Source organism: Saccoglossus kowalevskii, chromosome 20 (genome assembly GCF_978046115.1).
Source record: "Saccoglossus kowalevskii chromosome 20, keSacKowa6.1, whole genome shotgun sequence".
NCBI lineage: Eukaryota > Metazoa > Hemichordata > Enteropneusta > Harrimaniidae > Saccoglossus > Saccoglossus kowalevskii.
Window position 1 is genome coordinate 20,283,339 of NC_140660.1, and position 15,912 is coordinate 20,299,250.

Below are 15,912 nucleotides of genomic sequence, written 5' to 3' on the forward strand. Positions count from 1 at the left end.
TTTTGTCAGGATATCGTAGTACATTCGAGTCAATTGATCAATCGAATCATCAGAGATTGAGTGCGTTGCAGCAAGAAAAGCTATCGGTCATTAAAGTGAAATAGAAAATGTATGTTTCAGTCAACAGCAAAAAGCAGAAAACAAAACAAAAAACAATTGCCAAGTGTGAAACATCGCCTGTCACCGGAAACATAATTGACACAAAAACAGTGGAATGTTACTTACCAGACAATGCCTGTTTGATATCTGCATCAGTCAAAAACTCCTGCCATATTTGCAAAAGTTCTTGTAACCTAACGATCTCATCAATATCGGGATCTATCGCATCCTGTAAATCTCTCGATGGTCCTGGACCACAAACAAACAAACAAGCGATTAAATATTTTATTCAATATCATCATAAACTAACAATATGCGTAGTACATTGCCACACAGTTTGTTACTCACTCAAAAAATCATAACTATGAAATATTAAACGTCTATGTCGGTACAAACTGTCAATAAACCACAGTGTCAAAAACAGACTAAAACAGCATGTGATGTCATCGTTGCATTGCAGTGCAACACAGTAGTGAATTGAACCATTAAGATAAATGCTGTCGTTTACGAATAAACCAATAGTCAATCAGTTAGGAGAGTATAATGATGATAACCAAGAGTTAGTACGCACATGTTGTATCACAAATTGTTGACAAACAGTGATGATTCCAGCTGATGATTAGAGATGTTTTGCATTAATGTGAGACATTGTGTTATTGCTCATAATTCCCAACCGAAGATTTAAAATCAGCTATGTAGAGAATGATCATTATATTGACCTTGCCTCGCACCTTTCAGAAATTAAATTAAAACAGCCAGTGTATAAGTAGATGACACCACGACGGGAAATGTGTGTGTTGTTTCGGTCTACGTTCTCACAGCACCCCTCTGTGCTGTTGTGTTCCTTACACCTACACATCTATGTTCAAACACATCTGATAGACGTTTCAACTGTGTATATTGTCATTGGATGTGTTCTATAAGTTAGAGTTTAAGAAAATATAATGAAAGAATAAAAACATGACTGGGTCGACAGATAAATTAGAATGGATTCGATAGTGTGCTTAAATGGGGTTTGTGTGGATGGATGTATAGATAGATGTATGACGAAAAAAGTGAATTGAATAATCCGTGATGAAATGGATAAGTATATGAATGGGCGTATGACAGTTTATGATTAGGTAACAAAAGTACTAAATCTACTTACGTAGGGGTGAGTCCAATGAAAATATCTGTGAAGATAAAAGAAACTTAAATAAAATTGATATCACCTAACTGTGTACATGAAAAGACCAAAGTACATGATGTCAACATACACGTTAACTACTCATCACAAATTGAAACTCCATACATTTTCCAGAACACACTTGCAACAAACCTATTTAACAGTTAATCAACATATTACGTTTGTTTAAAATAAGCATAACATTAACAGCTATCGGAACCATTATCAGATGTACCTAGTGTGTTAGTAAATAAAAATGACCATCGCTCTTTCAAAGCGATGTCATCATAATCTGAATGGTTGACTCATTATAGTTGGTAACTCGGCAATTCAGTCACAAATTAACAGCGTGGTTTATTAGAAACTGCCTGGCTAATTCATTCAAAACAATATCAGTTTAGTTCATCAAAATCGAACAAACATGAAAAAAATAAAGAATGCAAATTAATAATTGAATGGAAGACTAGCATCGAAATATTTTCCCACTGTATTTGTCTTACTCATTCTAATACGAAAACTAATAAAAGTAATACGATTACATTATTGTCATTGTTTGCAATACGGTTGAACTGTTTGTTGGGAATTCCCTGAGTTTACTTTTTTTTTATTTAGAGAGCTTTTCAAGTATATAAGATAATCAGTGAATTTCACAGTGAAAACAGTCAGAATTTACTACTTAAATAGATAAAAGTTGTTTGGTGAAGGTTGTCAATTCTTCTCAAATACTCAGATATACATTTTTTTTCTCAATAAAACGTAAATGTCATTTTGATATAAAAAATTCCAAGATTTGAATTATTATTACCCTATTGTTTTTACTATACATTATTTTTATATATTTCATTTTCTCACCATTCATTTGCAGACACATTTATTGACACAATTCCATGATTAGACAGGAGAATAATGTGTTGTTATAAATAAATAAAGGTATGGCAGTAACATAAAAAGCACATTTCAGCCTGTATCGGAGTTATTTACTGGATGTAACTGTGACAAACTAATAACTATATCTGAGCGAATTATCATTTTTACTAATATAGGAAAGATGTTAAGCTTACTTATACTGATGGTATGATATCACAGAGTGGTGATGATGAATTTTGTCAAAACGAACTCATTTTGTAACACCTTGTAGATAAACTTCATAATCCAGGTAATCAATAAAATAAACCACTAAAAGTTTCTGCTGAATCCCTTTCCCGACTTGCCTTTAGATTAATATGTTTACATTTATTTAAATTATTTCTATTTCAACCATAATTTGTCTAATATCTAACTTTTTTTGCGTTGCCTAGATCGAACAGATGTTTCCATGGCAGCCAATGAACACAAAACAAACAAAAAACTATTACAAACTCTAGTCTGCTTAAAAATGTTGCAATCTAGCACAAGGAAACAGTTGTTTCAACACAGTCATTGGTTCAAGTTATAGATGGACGCTGATAGGTATTGATGTAGTTGATGGAGCCCCTCACACTGAGTGATTGCATTTATTCTAATCAATTAATGTGGGTTAAGAAGCAACACTATTTATGTTGAACATTTTTCGATTGTATATTACAGTTTCCTTCCCTACTAAACATTATGCTTAGAGACTTAGTCGAACTGGAACGTTTATTGCAGGATTACACAACTCACAAACAAGCGCATTTGCCTGAATTTTATTGCATCTTGGAATGAGCTGTCGTGTTTCCATTGGCTGGATTATATGATTTAATTTTAGTCAGGTACATTGCAATTATTTTGCTTCACTATGTTTTTTTGTACAAATATCTTGGTTATTCCGAATCCAGGACATTGCAGAGAAAACATGTTTCATACATTATTGTACGTATTTATCAATTTCAAGTTAGCTGGTGACGTTTTGGAATAACACCAAGGTTTAGTTTCGTTTGGGCAGATTGTTCCCTGATTTAAATGGCACCCTACCAAGGTGTTATAATGGTTTGCCCTGTGAGGACAGACACCGCATGTTTCCTAAAAATAGTACTGTGAAAGTGTGACTACATGCCATATTAGTTGCATCTTTTTGGATAAAATAAATCCAATAGTAGACCAGTACTCAAACTGGGAATTTGCCGGTAAGGATCACGATATATGACATTGATCTAATATTGATTGTGACGCAATGCAATGCATGATGGGACGGGCAAGACCCCACTAAATCGTTTGATATTAACCTAACTTTATCAAAATCAAAACCTTCTATTATATGCTTCTAATTCGCGTACCACAATATGGAAGTAAGAAGCGTTATGTCAACTCGACAGATTTGATAAATATTCAACACATTTTGCAAAAAATTGCAAAACTAATAAATACAAATACTGCTCTCAACATATAACAATGACTTGACACATAAATAACTGACGTCACTCACATGAAACTGGGTTATAATTGCAATACAGTGCATGGAAAGTCGATTAAAGTGGTGACACGTCATGATCCGTATGCTTCACAACCAGCCTAGACGAACAATCTATTATTGTAATCCTTGCGTTTTTAATAATTTATTGCATCCAGCCGTTGAACGTTCCCAGGTAGAGTAATGTTTATCACTCGAAATGAAAAAGCGTCAATCAGCAAACCATTTGTCGGAAATTTAGACTCATCAGTTTTCATTGCTGCATATATTATCTACATAATGGTAATTATTCATCGAAAACTAACTAATGAAATCATGTATTGCATAAGATAAGAATGGGAATATACTGTTTGCTGTCAATTTAAGAACAATCGCATTATTATGCAAAGTTTGACGAAATACATGACTGTGAATACATTATGATTTATTGTCTCATATTTTATGTTGTCTGTATCAAGAGTAACACCATCATTCACAACAGACGTATAGAAAGCGATCTGTGACTAAAAAACAATGACATATTCCTTATAAATTATCTCAAGCTTAATTAATGTATACAAATACTGTAGAAACTTATAACCTTGGAATGTGCTTTTACCATTTTTTTTAAATGTGTGACATATAATTTCTCTATGGTACTTGATTGTGGTATTCCACTGAACACTATATATTATTCCTACTTAGTTTGTGTTAGATACCCCACAAAAACACATTACAAGCAACGATATTTTAGGAAGGTCTAGTCGATGTATGGTCAAGCGGTTAGTACAATTATTAAAAAACAATATCATCAACTCTGCGGAATGGTCTTAATCGATACTGTGACACTGTTTATGAAACTAATGGAATTAATGAAATATGGATTTGAAAAATTTAAAACAGTTGATGGATACTAATGTAGAACAAAGATGTCATCGCATGTTGTGTATGTCGTTTATTTGGACATATCTCCAATATAGTTGTTATCACTACCACTATTTTCCAATGTGTTTTGTTATACCCATAAATGCAGGTAAAATCGTAGGATATGCATATAAATAAGTGGCACGTGTTGCCAACAATGGACTGTATTGACGTCCCAAAATGTAAACACATGTCATCATTCCAATGAAGTTTATAATCATTATATAATCAGGATTTCTTAGAAGGTTAACGGAAATAAAGTTGACATGTTGCTTGAAAACTGTGGAAAACAAAATAACATTCTTCACTGACATCATGTTGAATGGATGTCGCAATTGCAGCCTCCAAAACAAGGCAATATCGTGTGACTTGCATACTCACATTTAACGATCACATAACTGAAGTTATTATATTTAACCCTTATAGCAGATTTAACTCTCATAGTACCAGTACCTTTCAATTTACACATATATCTTCCACAGACCTGTCACTTCTCCTTATTGCATTGTTGTGGGTAATTGTGAAGTCATACACTGTCTGATAACATTTCGGAATCTACATACAAGAATAACAGCGTGTGTTATCAAGAGAGTTCATTAACAGCCATATTTAGGACGATTCCCATAAACGAAACGTTATATCAAATGTCACGATGAAAGTCCTAGAACGACACATATTGTTATTCTTTATTTGTAAAGTGAACAGGAAAACATATGTTTTATATGAAATCTGATATTTTTTCACAAATTTACTAATTGTGTATAACATCTAGTGACCGATTGGGGTTATTAACAAATCTTTGTCACTGATCAATCTCAAGGAGCTCTGAATTCATTGAAGTCAACCAGAGCCTGCAGCGTTCGGCGTAAAAACCTGATTCACTTAAACATATACCAAAGTACAGATAATATGCAAAACATACACGAATAGTCACATACATATTTGAAAAGAAAAAACATTGTAACAACAAAAAATACACAGGAATATCAATACTAACTTCCTAGGATATTTATTTGCTCTAAGTGATTCAAAGTAGTCCGCCATCTTTATTTTAATATTGGATGCAACCATTATCTTATGCGGGACCATGGTCCATAACGTGAGGGGATGTTATGAAACAAAGCATGACTTCACAATTACCCACTACAATGTAATAAGGTGACGTGACAGGTATGTTGATGATATATGTGTAAATTGATAGCACTGGTACTATGAGAGTGAATATGCAATAAGAACACCCATGATGTAAAAAAAATTCTTGATCAATAAGAGACTAAGTTATAGGGAAACATTATTTATATTTTTCAGTGGACCAATCAATGAATTTGACAGGGTTATCCAAAACCTCGACCAAAACAGCCATTAAAACAGCTTGCTGCTCTATAAGTATTAATTCCCTATCAAATTAGTGGTTCATGCTTATTTGAATCCGAACAGGCCAATTCTATCACGCCTTGCTTGGCTCAAACTGGGCGAGACTCGTTGGATCATGTTGGAAGAATTAAAGTCAATAGTAGTCCTGGACTCAAACTGAGAATTCGCTGGTAAGGATTACGATATATGACATTGATCTAATAAAGTAACAAAACGCTTCGACGCAATGCAATGCATGATGGGACGGTCATGACCCCCACCCTATCTTCCTACTTTATGAAATTCAAATACACATGTTATATGGTTCTCATCTACGTACCATAATAATAATTGTTGGCAGCTTCATTTCAACTCGATAGCTTTGATAAATATTCAACACTTTTACAAAACATTACAAAACTAATAATTACTAATACTGCTCTCAACATAAAACTAGAACCAAAACACATAAATAGGGGCACGATAACTGATATCACTCAATTGGCAGTGCAGTGAGAAATCAATTAGAGTGGTGACACGTCATGATCCGTATGTTGCACAGCTAGCCTAGACGAACAATCTATTATTGTAACCCTTGCGTTTTAATAAAAAAAAATATTTCACTGTGTGTTGTATATGTCGATTATTCGGACATATTTCCAATATTATCACTACCACCATTTTCCGTTGTGTTTCGTCATAACCATATTGCTGAACACGCATACTGGCGCATGTCTATAAAGCGATATTAAACTGACTGATATAAAAGACCATGTACCTCTTAAATGTAGATAAAATGGTATGATTTCGTACAAAAAATGGCATGTGTTGCTAACGAGGAACTGTATTGACGTCACAGTAGGCTATTCAAAAATTAAACACATGTTATTTTTCCACTGAAGTTGAAACATATAATTATTATATAATCAGAATTTCCCGGAAGGTTAACGGAAATAAATTCTGCATGTTGTTTGAAAGTTACTTACATTCGTCACTGACATATGAAATTCAATGAATGTTGTAATTATAATGCATCCTTTAAAACAAGATAATATCGTGTGGCTTGCATACTTGTATTTAACGAGCACATGTTTTTTACAAATGAATTATGTTAAATTTAATTTAATCATCGCATATTTAACTCTCATAGTACCAGTACCTATCAATTTACACATATATCTTCTACATACCTGCCACCTTATTACATTGTAATGGGTAATTTAAACTATTCATACTATGTTTGTTAAAACGGCGAAATCTGCCTACAAAATAACAGCGTGTGTTATCGATACATTTTATTGACGTCATACATTGGACGTTTCCCGTAAACAAAATGTTATTTCAACTGTCATGGTGGAAGTCCTAGCACAACACATATTTTTGTTTTTTATTTAGAAAGTTAGTGGGGAAAGAAATATGTGTTATTAATTTCCAATTATCTGACATTTGTTCACAAATTTACTAATTGTGTATAATATCTAGTGACCAACTGGGGTTATTAACAAATATTTGCCACTGCTCAACGTCCCGTAGCTCGGAATTCACTGAGGTCAAATAGAGAGTCTACAGCATTCATCGTAATAATCTAGTTCAGGTAAGTATATATCATTCAAGAAACTGGTACAGTAAGGACAATATGAAAACAACTAGGAATAGCCAAAGACATATTGGAAAAGTCAAAGACATAGCAATAAATATAAAACCTCAAAAATATACTGGCATATTAATACTGTCCTTCTTTTTTTCTCGAAGTAATCCAGAGTAGAACGAGATGAATCAACGCTATAGTCGGTTATCTTTATTTTAATATTGGATGCAAACATTATCTTATGGGGGACCTCGGTTCATAACTTGAGGGGATTTAATACCCATAATTTTAAAAATTTCTTGATCAATAAAACTCTAAGTTACTGTGAAACATTATTTAGATATTTTCAGTGGACCAATAATAAATTTGACAGGGTTATTTAAAAACTCGATCATAACACCAATTGAAACACCTTGATGCATTTAAAGTATCACTTCCCTGTCAATTTAATGGTTTATGTTTATTTGAATCCTTACATGCCAATTCTATCATGCTTTGCTAGGCTCAAACTGTTATCCAATCCGATGATTTCGAATAAAGGTGATTGATTACCCACAAATGCTATAAGGCACTATAGCTAAACGCTTATCATCATTAGTACTATTAAAACTGATATATAAATATATATATACACTCAACGCTGTATATTGCAAAAGGACTATCGGATTTCAAAACTTTACTTCCCCCATTGAGACTGAAATCCAGGTCATTCTAATTAACCCAGTGACACCCATTTATTTCTCACTAGACTGTTCATAGTATATTTATTTGAAACATGGCCAATGCACAATGTAGTTTCCATCAAATGTATTTAAAATGCTTCAATCCCAACATTGGCAGATAGTTATTTGAATATTACTAGCTGTATTATCGCTTCTGTTTAATGTAATACAAAATTATCGTAACAAAATTTAATCTAAATCAAGACTTTATTATTAATTACACATAAACAATATTTTAAAAGGTATACAGCTATACAATACTTGCAAGAAGTTTTTTTCACACAGTATAATTGTAAGGTTGGATAAATTTTAGAGTTCCTTTGTTTTAAAAAATAATATTAAACCAGACTAGAATTACGACAATGCGCAGATTCGGGGAAAACGGAAAATGCCGTGGTTAAAACAGTGAGAAAAAAGGAATGTTAATTATTTTTCTGTATACTGTTAAGCGTCACATTTTTTCTCTGTTTTTTAATGTGCAGCAACATTTATTTCATTATTAACTTGCTGGGATTGTGATATTTCTCACACCGGACTATCTAAATTCTTGCCGAAACCATCGGAATGTCTGCGTGTATGACAGTATGACTGTGGCTCGTGATGCACTATATACATAATACACTGACAAAGACGTCTAAAGTCAATTTCAAAATTATTTAGTTTAACAATAAAATCACATATGTAACATCTCTTATTGATATCTTTGAAACACTCTTAGTATTGAGCCTCTCGTCTAGTATGACCCATGAACCAATTTGACCATAGATCATAAATCAATTCGCTTATTCAAACCAAGGAACAATAGAATCACAATTGTTTGCACACAAATCAGTACCCAAAACTATTGTGACAGACCGCCAAAAATACCATAGTGTAAGCCAAACAGTAAGTGGCTTTTAGAAACAAGTCATATGATTATATTGATGCTGCGTAATACCACAGACATGCCGAACATGGCAACCAGTAACCCTGACTTTCGGAATAGCGTCCCTTGTGTTAAAAACAAAGATTGTTAAAACTTATCTCACACACATTTGTTACATCATAGTAAAATACAAATTTACACTAACATCATCTTTAACAAAACAGAGCTGAAAACGAGAGAGAAAATACATTGCACAGTGTTACGCGAGAACGTTTAATCATCAAACCTTTAGACCAGGGATAAATAAATCTCTGATTGAAACTAATATATTTAGGATCATATTACGAAATACAACTCTCAAGATTTGAACTTTTCCATAATCTGTCTTGCAATTCTCATTATATCGAATACGAACGTTCCTGCTGTTCTGCGCATTGCATCTTGAATGTGCCAACATACCAGACATAATTGTCAAGGACAAGAAACATAAAACGTACATCCTCATTGACATGACAAAATCATCAGATAGAAACACTTCTTTGAAACTGGCTGAAAAGTTGTCCAAGTGTAAAGTCCTTGAAATTTAAATCAACAAAATGTGGGAAATGATAACTAGAACAGTACCAGTTGTGATCGGGGCACTAAGGCTCATCACGATGGGCCGGGAAATATTTACCAGCAAAATTCCTAGAGAAATCAAATCTTGAAACTCCAAAACATCTGCATCCTTTGGAACTAAAAATAAAACATAACATTTTCCCTCTAGCGCCCAAGATCCATGGAAATGGTAGATGTAAATCAAATTATGGCGATTTATTATCCTGCCAAACGTATCGCATTTTGCACTGTCTAACAGCCCGCGTGTCGATGACGGAAGTCACGTGGTCGTCATGTGAATCAACTGGATGCGCAGTATTTAGTCACCTTTTTGAGGTGCGTATGTCAAACACACTACAAGCAATACAGAGAAGTGATACGTGTTTTTTTCATAATGCTTTAGGAGTACCTTGCATGTTACGATGGAGTAATATTGATTTGAGGTTGTAATACTTTATATAATTGCATTAACGAAATGATTTGTAATTAATAATTCAATTACTCAGCACTTGTCAGTCAGTATGAGTTATTTATATGTTATTTACGATTTATGTGTCACGTGATATTTTCGTCTTGCGATATGCGCCATTTTGTTCTTCCAATTTTGTAGCTAGTTGTAAGATAAAACAACAATTACGCTCTCATAGTCGAAACTGTTTTGCAGCTGGTTTATTTCTATACAAAAACAGAATTTTATGATAATTTTCTAGCCATGTCAGAAACAATGGTCAGAAACTATCATTATTCAGAGGTCACCGATGCCTGTCTATAGACAAAATATTATTTGACTACATCTCGCTGCTGACTGTGTTTTTTTGGCCACATCCACTGCATTTACCAGATGCATTTGGTTGATCATGAAGATTGTTAATGTAATCTAAAGTCTCATGACAATGGCAGATGATAAATAATGAGAAAAACAACAATAACATTTGCAATTTAAATTTTCATTTTTGACTGTCTATCACCATGGTATTATTTTCTTTTATTCGTGTGACAAATGCGATGAGTTTTCCTTGTTCAAATCTTACACAGCATTCGTTTTTGTCGTTTAGCCACTCATTCCAACCGTCTAGAATTGCATAACATTGGAAAAGTCACTGAAAAGGTTAATACTACATTATCTACAGATACTGGGTCTGGTGGCGTTATGCATCAGTGGTATCACTGCATTCTTCAGAAATCTAGATTGGATAGGGAACTGAATTCGCTTACCATTGTATTACTAATGAAAGATGGTCAGTGTCAGCACTGTGGCCTTGAACGTCTTTTGTTTTTAACCTGCGAAAGGTCAAGACGTATTTGAACTCTCTAAGATCTGACTTTGTCGGCTGAATACCATGCAATCACATGATTGTGATTTAGACTTCACGCCAATATAGTAGCTGCTGTTTGTACATTGAATAGACGGAAACCTGGCTTCTATATACACATGACCTAGTTAGAAGTTGAAATGTCCAATGACATCCATGACATTCCAGAATCAAAACTTCGTATCGTTTAAAAAAACTCAATGACCTCTTGGAAACTATGAAAGGATCTAAAAAGATCCTTGAACGTTGTTTACACTTTTTGTGCAGATGCACGTTTATTGAGAAAATCTTTTAAAAAAAATTGCGTGAAGCCTGTTACAGTGCAGGAAAAGGCTAGGATACATATAATTGAAATAAAACTGCGAAACTACAAATGATCAAAGATCTTGGAAAAAATAGACCTTTCTGTAACTGATCTCATTGATCATAAAAATAGAAGATGGTTAACACCTGATGATTTACAACCAGTCGTCCCAGTGCACTCAAAAAGAATAATGGAACAAATGCTGACAATAATACAAAAATCCATTCCGCAATCCTTCATCAATAAAATTGAAACATACCTTTCTGACACACAACCGGCTTCACCTACATATACAAGATACAATATTGATTAAGGTTCATTACCGACTGTGTCACACTTAGTACCCCTTTATACAAACAAGAAAAGGGAGAAATCTACAAGTTCATTACTTTTTCACAGTTTAACTCTAAATTACCAGATCATATAGACACCATTTGGAGGGATCTTCTGTCTTTGCCCACCTCCATCAAACCTAACTTTAAAGGTTGCTACATCATCCAGATATCAAAAAGAGATGGTGACCTATTATGGGGCCTCCTACACGGTTCATATCAAACCGGAAACTATCTACTATCATGTAACTATCGTGACAGCAATAAATGTCCATTCTGTGAAAATTCAGACGATCTCTTACATATATTCCCCCAATGTGACCGTCTAAATCCACTATTCAAATTACTCAATGCTCTGTGTAAAAGGTTTTTTGACAATGACTTTAACCCTCTTCACTGGTGGTACATACTTGGTCCGCCTGCCCCACCCAAAAAAGTCTATATGTCGAAAAACATGCAGATGCACTTTTAAACTTTGTAATGTCAACTGCAAAAATGTCAATACACCTATCTCGACGCAACGCACTTAATGGAGATGGCTCTACCGATGCTGTACAAATATTCAAACAAAGACTGTGCTTCAGGATTCGTGGTGAATTCATCTACTATTAACATACATCGAGTCTACAGCGCTTCATGGATATACGGTGTTGCAATGACGCACTGGCAACCATCAATGAAAACATTATTATTTTAACAGAACTAATTGTAAACTAAGTAAATATTTTCACTACTCGTATATATATATATATATATATATATATATATATATATATATATATATATATATATATATATATATATATATATATATATATATATATATATATAATATATGTCGTACTATTGCGATACATGACAACTGTACTATCAATACTATTCTGAAGCTTAATAAAACTCGCATCCTCAAGAAAATGTATACATGCACGCACTCTGCACTATATAGGCATATTCAATGGCTACAGTAATTTTCATGAAGGCTCTTAATTTATCAAATTTATCAAATATTCATAAAACATCTATCTTTAAAAAACCTATTACTTCATGGAAATCCAAAATAGAAACATTAATTGGCTATTACCCGTGCGGGTTTCCTTCAATCATTGCTCGATTGTCCTACACACAAACGATACTCTTTCTACAGATGGCATTTCCTGCTTAGCCTTTGCCATAGCTGTTTTTAACAGCCATTTGAAATTTATACTAAAACAATTACAAATACTAATATATAACATTATAAATATAATGTGTTCATCTAGTTTAGCCTATATAAATGTCTGCACATTTTATTATAAAAGAAATCCGCCCAATATATTTGAAGTGAACTTAAGGTACGGACCAAAATTTATTATAGAAAATCGCTTTTTGCAATTTTAAATTTAAACATATATTGTGATTTTGGAGTTAATATTTGTCATAAAATACAGATACATCTTTATTTTGGGACATTTATAATTTATGGCTGACCCATTCACAGCTGAATTTCACGTGACTCTTAAATATATATGTAATACTAGTTGGTGATTTTCCGTTCAACTGCGAGATTTCACGAGTTACGTGAAAGACGCGCCGAACGCATGCCGCAAGGATTGAACGATTTGATTTTAAACTCGAATAACTAACATCGAATAATGCGTTTGAATACCCAAATGTGTACAGCACAATATTAAAATATAGGAAATATGGAAAGCATGGAAATATCCCCCAAATATGTTCGCTTTTTTTGAATCCAATGCGATGTTTGTCGCCACCACGACGCTATGACCTTTTGTATCCTATTGTCTACGTTCGATTTCACACATAACACGCAGTGAACGGAAAATGGTCTTTTATTTTAGCCTTCTTTGCATTCATACTGCCCGAAGTATTCATACAATAATGCTCTTCTTTTTATTTCAGCTTTTAAGTTAGAAAGTGGAACTTTTGAGTCGGTTGGCTAACTGGCTGAAAAACTTCACTAGTTTGAGACTGAATATAAAAAAAAATACTTCACCAAATAAAGTTAGACTTACTATAACCTATTTATGTCACAATACTTTGCACCATTTTAATATTAATCTCGCTAGATGCGAGTAGGTTACAGGAAATTGGATCATTTTAAGTTAATCTTATTTTATGGCATCCGACACATCAGCCCTCATATATGAGTGTTTTATGATTTGCACATTTCTGCAAAATTTTGAGAACACCCACCATCTTTAAAATTATCAAACTCCTGGCTCATATGTAAATTCTAAAAAAATTCAAGGATACAAATGCCATAGTCTGGACCTTCCACACCATACATCAGTAAGTTAAGATTGCTGCTCTGTCTCGTCTACTAACAATTGTGGATTAGTAACAATTACTAAATTGAACTGGTGGCCATTGAAATACGTCGCAACTGTCGCCAGGCTCGATCCTGTATGGTTTAATGAAGCCAACATTTTGAAGAAATTAAATTTGTTTACATTTATACTGTCCTAGTACATTGATTTGTCATAGACTTTTAACATGTATGTTAAATCAGTCAAAGAAAAGAACACCATTGCATTTTCACCCTTTATTATCAACCCGATGAAGAAAATACATATAATGCATTTACAATGACTTATTTAATATTATTCACTATATCAGAACTACATACTTGATATTATTCATATATGGTCAAAATTGGCAATACAAGCCCAAGACGAATGAAATCTAAAGCTATAAAATATATAATGAGATATCTTCAAATATATCGCCAGAGAATGATACATATCTCATATTTTGCTCATTTTTTCTATGGGGCGGCATTGACAATTCGCCCTGAAAGAAAAGAAAAAACGTCACGTGTCAATATACATACTGTGTGCTGTTGTGTAAAGTAAATGTTGGCGTTCATTGTGCTACACACTTTTAGTTGCCAAAAATAATTAATATGGATTGTTTTAAATTTTAATGATAGAATAATTCAGTGTAAAGATTTAATCCCAATCTAATGCTAAGAATTTGTGATTTAGCATTAATTAATATGAGAAAGATGGTACAGCTAACACATTTTGTTCTCGAGAACTATCAAAACAAATAGTTGTTGACAGAGTCTTTCTAGTTGAGAACGTTTTCATAATTTCCTTTTGGCTGCAGAGGGCGTTATTACGAAATACGTGTTTGAATTGAAGTCAATTGATAACTGTTTGATGTATTATGCATCAAGACAGATTTATGACTTGTTTTTAAAAGCCGCCATTGTTTGCAGACAAATGTAGTTTTGTTCCTGGGTTTGAATATGCAAATTGATTTCTGATCAATAATATAATTTCATTTTTCTAATAAAATAGATTGACGGTGACAGTTATGTAACCCAGATATAGTTATACCAACAGTAATAAAAATATTGATTGATTCGAAAACAATATGTATATACATATATGTACATAAATAATTTGTATATCAAGAACAATACAATTTATTTATCCAATTAAATTGGATAACGTTTTTTTTGGTAATCTGATTTAAGTATATCGTTGTATTGCATATTGTTTTCCAGACTGCGATTCACTTGCAGTCTTTGTGTCGTGCCATGAACACTACCACTAGGTGGCTGAGTTGGAACAAACTCACCTTTGTACATGTCAGCTATTTGTTGGTATTTCTCAACTTCTCTCTCATTTTTTTCTAGCTCTTCTTGTACATGTTGATCATTTGAGTTTAGCCTTTCCAGAGCGTTCTTTCGGCCAACCAACGATTGTAGATTCCACTTAGCCTTGTAATATACCTCGAGGTATGACAGTAAATCGTTGTACATTCCACCCAATTTCGAAACTTCCGAGGGCGAGTGCCTTGCAGAAAGAACAGCTGTCGGTCATTAAATTGAAATAGAAAATGTTTGTTTCAGTTAACCGCAAAACAATGAAACAAAAAAAAGTTGATGTGTGCCTGTAAATGAGACAGAATTAACACAAAGCAGTAGCATGTCACTTACCAGAAAACGCCTGATTGATATCTGCATCATTTATTGATTTCTGCCATGATTGCAATCGGTCTTGTAACCTAACGATTTGATTAATATCGGAATCCCCATTAGAGATGGACACATCGCCTGATTCACCAATTCTATAGCCTTCAGATAGTCTACTCATCGCATCCTCTAAATTACTCGATGGACCTGTAAGTGACACAAACAAGGAAATAAATATTATATTCAGCATCACTATAAACTATAAATATGCGTAATACATTGCCACAAAGTTAGTTACTCACACAACTAATCATAAATATAATATTAAACGTCTATATCGGTACAAACTCTCAAGAAGCAAACTAAAAAACAAGATAAAAC

The 15,912-nt window shown here is 33.4% G+C and overlaps 1 long non-coding RNA gene across 1 annotated transcript; it reads right to left on the reverse strand.

The window, feature by feature from the left end:
• Positions 1–14,190: 14,190 nt before the first annotated feature.
• On the reverse strand, positions 14,191–15,387 carry LOC146730110 (uncharacterized). The gene is made up of 2 exons (XR_014927832.1): positions 15,195–15,387; positions 14,191–14,399 (listed from the first exon to the last, which is right to left on the reverse strand). It is a non-coding gene; the product is annotated as an uncharacterized LOC146730110 (long non-coding RNA).
• Between the last annotated feature and the right edge of the window lie 525 nt (positions 15,388–15,912).